This window comes from Macaca thibetana, chromosome 17, assembly GCF_024542745.1.
Source record: "Macaca thibetana thibetana isolate TM-01 chromosome 17, ASM2454274v1, whole genome shotgun sequence".
NCBI lineage: Eukaryota > Metazoa > Chordata > Mammalia > Primates > Cercopithecidae > Macaca > Macaca thibetana.
Window position 1 is genome coordinate 56,919,203 of NC_065594.1, and position 5,807 is coordinate 56,925,009.

Below are 5,807 nucleotides of genomic sequence, written 5' to 3' on the forward strand. Positions count from 1 at the left end.
ATATATATACATATATATACACACACATATATATATATGTGAAAAGACTTTGAATATTCTGAAGGACATGAAAGATGCAGATACAGGCTGGGCATGGTGGCTCATACCTGTAATAGCAGCAGTTTGGGAGGCCAAGGTGGGAGGACTGCTTGAGGCCAGGAATTTGAGATGAGCCTGGGCAACATGAATATGTTCTGGGGATGGACAGTGGAGATGGCTCCACAGCATTGTGAATACACTTAATGCCAGTCGCTTGCACACTACTTAAACATGGTTAAAATGGTAAAGTTCATGTTATGTATGTTTTACTCCCTCCCCCTTCCCTCCAAAAATTAAAACTAAAAAATTAGCAAGGAATGGAGGTGTGTGCTGCAGTCCTAGCTACTGAGGAGGCAGAGGTGAGAGAATTGCTCGAGCTCAAGAGTTTGAAGTTACAATGAGCTTTGATCGTGCTACTGCACTCCAGTTTGAGTGACAGAGCAAGACCCCGTTTGTTAAAAAAAAAAAAAAAAAAAAAAAAAAAAAAAGGTAAAAACATGGATTTGATTTTAAACAATTCTCCAAACAAGTTGGCCTTCAGTTGTTTCACGGAATAATCATATCAACATGCTCAAAAAAAAAAAAATTGCTAAGAACCATGGATTTGATTTTAAAGAACTCTCCAAACAAATTGGCCTTCAGTTGTTTAACAGAATAATCAGATCAACATGCTCAAGGAGTGAAACATGTTTTCGACATGTGCATGTCCCTTGGAACTGATAAGAAAGCACTGAGGCATTTACTGGGTTGTAATCTAGACACAGTAAGTCCATGTACCTCTCCTGGTCTTCACCTCAAGTACAGAGACCTGAGTTCATTAAATACTCACAAACCCCAGCGTGTAAGACATCGCCCTTCACCTATTAGGAAATCAATAACTACTCATGGAAAGGATGAATGAATAACACCCACATTAATCTTAATACCCCTCAAGTGAAACAGGTGCTAGATATCTCCTTTCCTAAGTTTTAGAGAAAAGAGAATTGACTTCTAGGACTGACTTTGTCACTACCTAGTGATGACCTTAAAGAAGTCATTTTTCCTCCCAGGGAAACTCAGCCAGGAAATTGAACAGAGATGCCCTCCAGCTTCAAACTTCAAGTCCTGTAGACAAATAAATTAATGAACTGTATATTTTAACTTATTAAAAAGAAGGGTGCAGCGGCTGTGGTGGTTCCTCATGAAGTTGAGTACTACCATGATTCCACTTCTAGGTATATACACAAAAGAATTAAAAACAGGGACTCAAACAGGTATTTGTACACCCATGTTCATAGCAGCATTATTCACGACAGGCAACAACCCAAATGTCCATCAACAGATGAATGGTACACAAAATGTGGTGTTATACATACAAGGGAATATTATTCCGCCTTAAAAAGGAAGGAAATTTTGACACACGCTACCACACAGATGAACCCTAAGGACACAGGTCAAGTGAAATAAGCCAGTAACAAAATGACAAAGAGTATATGATTCCACTTGTAAACACCTAGAGTAGACAAAGTCTTAGAGATAGAAAGTAGAATGTAATAGAGGCTGCCTGGAGCTGGGAGAAAGGAGAATGAGGAGTGAGTGTTTCACGCTTGCAGTTGCAGTTTGGGATGATGAATATGTTCTGGGGATGGACAGTGGAGATGGCTCCACAGCACTGTGAATGCACTTAATGCCAGTCGCTCACACATTACTTAAAAATGGTTAAAATGGTAAAGTTCATGTTACATATGTTTTACTCCCTACCCCTCCCCTCCAAAAAACAAAACACTGTTGGCAAAGGGGCAGCCGGTGAGGGGCGGGCTGGTCTGGACTGCGAACATCCCTGCTGCCTGTTTTTTGTCTGAAGCCCAGCTGGGTCGCTGGAGATCCAGAGGATTGTGCGGAGGGAGGCGTGTTGGATATGGTTTAAAAAATGAGAAGCCCCAGGCCGGGCCGGTGACTCAGGCCCGCCCAACCCTTTGGGAGGCCGAGGCGGGTAGATCACTTGAGGTCAGGAGTTCGAGACAAGCCTGTCCAAATTGGTGAACTCCTGTTCAAAAAAAAAAAAAAAATTAGCCGGGCGTGGTGGCGGGCGCCTGTAATCCCAGCTACTCGGGAGGCTGAGGCAGAAGACTCTCTTGAACCAGGGAGGCGGAGGTTGCAGTGAGCCCAGATCGTTCCAATGCACTCCAGCCTGGACGACAAGAGCGAGACTCCGTTTAAAAAAAATAAATAAATTAGAAGCCCCTGGGGAGGAAGAGCTTTAGGACAAATACCTAACGCATGTGGGGCTTAAAACCCAGATGATGGGTTGATGGGTGCAGCAAACCACCAGGGCACATGTATACATATATAACAAACCTGCACGTTCTGCACATGTATCCTGGACCTTAAAGATAACATAGCATAACATGACATGGCATGGCATGGCATGGCATGGCATAACATAACATAACATAACATAAATATTAGAAGACTGAGAGAGGGAAAACAGCTTAGGGATGGGTTGCCCCCGCCACTCCGCAGGCTTCAGAGGAAAGAGAAAGCGCCCCCGTGGCGCCCCCAGGCCCGTGCAGCCCGGACCCAGCCCCGCGCAGCCGGGACCTAGCCGCGCAGCCCCATATTATCACAGCACTTCCGAAGCTGCGTGTAGAGCCGCCAGCTCCCACCTTCGGCTGCGCCCGCGCGCCCCCTTGCGGCGGATCCCGCTCTGGCGCATAGCCCCACTGGAGTGCTGGCGTGTTGGCTATGGGGTCCCAGGTGGGAGAGAGATCTGTCCGCTGAACCTGCGCCTCGCGGGTCCTTTGGAAGCTGCAGAGATTCTGTCCTTTTCGTTGGGAGGGAAGAGAGAGGGCGCCAGGAAGCCATAAGCTAGATTTTTATTAATAGATAACTTTTATTTGAAAATTATCTTTAAACGAAAGAGCAAGGGGGAAAAAATGGATTCTATCCTTTGCTGGACTACTAAAAAGTAACTTCCATTCAACTTATTTCAACAGAGAATGTCGATTTTGATATGCAATATTTTAATTGTTTTAAAATATTTAATTGTGTGCAATAATTTTTTTAACTGCTCAGTTCCAAAGCTGGAAGTTGAAGTGATGTTTTTGACAGGGAAGACTAAAGAAAAGACCCCATTGCATCTTCATCGGAGCTGGAGGGCAAAAAAAATTCTTAGGACACTTAACATGGAGAGTCTGAGATCAGGATACAACTGTGGGCTGTAACTAAGGGCAGTGGAAGCAGGCGGCCTTGGCTAGGATGCCGCTGCTCCTCATGACATTTTGTCTCACAAACTTAGCAAGTTCTTAGAAAGTCCAAAACGCCGTATGTGTTGCCTAGTTTTCTTATCTGATCACAGGAAATAAATAGGAAAAATGCAGATAATTTGCATTTTATTTGATAATTTTTAAATAAAAGTTACCTGTTAATAAAATTTCAGGTAGGATGCTCCCTGGGTTTCTTCTGTACAACATCATTCATTGACCAGATAGTTGAAGAAAAGTTATTCTGTGTTTTTTTGAGAGCAGGTACTGTTTATTAACTGACCAACTTAGAAAAATAATCATGGTAGACACCTTAGTTCATTCTTCTAATAAGCCTGTTGATCTGGTCCTCCCTGTTGCCAGCACCTCCACCTTCTACAAAATGGGTGGTCTTTTTCTTTATTCTGCCTCATGGAGAAGATAATCTGAAGGACCACAGGAAGTTATTTGCTTCTTTGAAGCATTTTCTAACAGTATAGATCTCATGAATCAGATCTTCCATGCAGATGATGCCATATTTACCAAGAGATGGAGCAATCAAAGCGTTATCTGTCAAAGCAGTTCGCTTCTTACTGATTTTGCCATAACCACGCTTGTAGATTAGTTTATTTACTGACTTCAGATTAGGGTACCCCCTGCAATATATGGTTCTACAATCCTCAGTATGTTAATCGAAGCCTTGTTAAGCTTCACAAAGGTTCCACTGAAGATTTGACGAAGGCGAAGAAGCTGCAACAGTTTTTGGACCTTTGGACTCACACCACTGATACCTCTGATCCTGATGACAAACGCCAATTTGGGTTCTGCAGGTACATAGAAGTTGCCAGCTTTTCTTGCCATCCTTGCCGTTCAAATTTCAGTTCTGTATATCTGCCTATATTCCTTGTGGTAGTGCTTTGCTTTTTCATAGATAAGCGTCCTCCTTGCCTTTCGAAGCATCTTTTGGGCAAACTTCTTTCTCAGGCATCTGATCTTCAGCGCTGCGAAATTCCTTTGCTTTTTCTTGAGGGTTTCTGGTACAGCAGGAACCTTCTGCTTCTTCTTCTCTTTGACACTCTCCATGGTTCCAGCGGGAAACGAGGAACTATTCTTTTATTATTAAAAAGATGAAATCTGCAATCTCCAGCAAACACTACTTTCCCTACTGGATCTTTAAATTATTAGTCCCACATTCCTCCAATACAAATTCACTAAGCCTTTACATCCTGGGTGCTGAATAAACCCTGCAACTGCTTTCAGGAAGAAACCTACCTTTCTTAACCTGGAGGTAGATTGCTGCTCATAAGTGACAGGTGGAGGACTGTAAATCCCCGAGGGTGATTCTAGCCCTTGACCCAGTAGGGTATTTACTGTCAGTGACGCCCAGATTTAGAAAGAGGACGTAAACATGGTGTCGACACCAGACAGGGCAAAGAGCAACTGCTTGTGGGAAACACACATGCATCCATCATCATCACTGCGGATGAGGAGGAAAAGGAGGACAAGGTGTGAATTTGAAAAGCAGGATAACTTAGTGAGGGCCTGAGTGCTCAAGATCAAATCTCACTCCACCCTCACTGCCTTATGTGATCCCGAGAAGTTACTCAAAATATCTGTACCAACATTTCCTCAGTCTGAAGGTAGGAAGTGGCACCTTTTGCATAGGGTTGTTGGAAAGATTAAAAATAGTATATGTCATCTGTGTCAAAACCTTGATACTAGTGTATTTCTGTTCACTGTTTGCACCACGTTAGTTTCCTTGATATATGTTGAATAAAAAAACAAAAACAAAATTTGACTTGGCCCCGTGGCTCACACCTGTAATCCCAGCCCTTTGGGAGGCAGAGACAGGCAGATCACCTGAGGCCAGGCGTTTCAGACCAGCCTGGCTAACGTGGCGAAACCCCATCTCTACTAAAACTACAAAAATTATGTGGGCCTGGTGGCACATGCCTGTAATCCCAGCTACTCCGGAAGCTGAGGCAGGAGAATCACTTGGACCCGGGAGACAGAGGTTGCAGTGAGCTGAGATTGCACCACTGCACTCCAGCCTGGCCTACAGAGCAAGACTCTGTCTCAAAAAAAGAAAAAAAAATTGATTAAAATGTCAAATTGGCTTTTATTAGTGACTCATAAAACAGGCAGTTGCTATTCAAAACAGAGGGAGCTTCAATAAGCCTGGCAGACCAGTTGGTTCTCCTAAGGTAACTTGAACAGAAATAGGGAAACCGAAATACAAAAAGTGAATTGGTTAACATCAGGTTACTTCAGGTTACTTTCCTTATAAAGGGTTAAAGCAGAGAGGACTTCCTTATCATGCTGACTCAGGCTGACTGGGCCTTTTCTGATTGCTTGCTGTAAATCTCTTGTTTTTGGGAAAAGCCAGTCTATTTGGGAATTTTCTTGTTTACGTTTCAGCTTGATTACATGGCACTTAGCACAAGTGACCCCATTTTGGTTCAATCTGTTGCGACCTAATGCAGGAGCTCAGTCCAAAACCACGGCCTCTCGTACGTTTTATTTAACAACACAAAGAAAAGAGTTTTT

General features: G+C 43.3%; 1 pseudogene; it reads right to left on the reverse strand.

The window, feature by feature from the left end:
• Positions 1-3,557: 3,557 nt before the first annotated feature.
• LOC126940513 (60S ribosomal protein L7-like) lies at positions 3,558-4,343 on the reverse strand (annotated as a pseudogene).
• Positions 4,344-5,807: the final 1,464 nt, after the last annotated feature.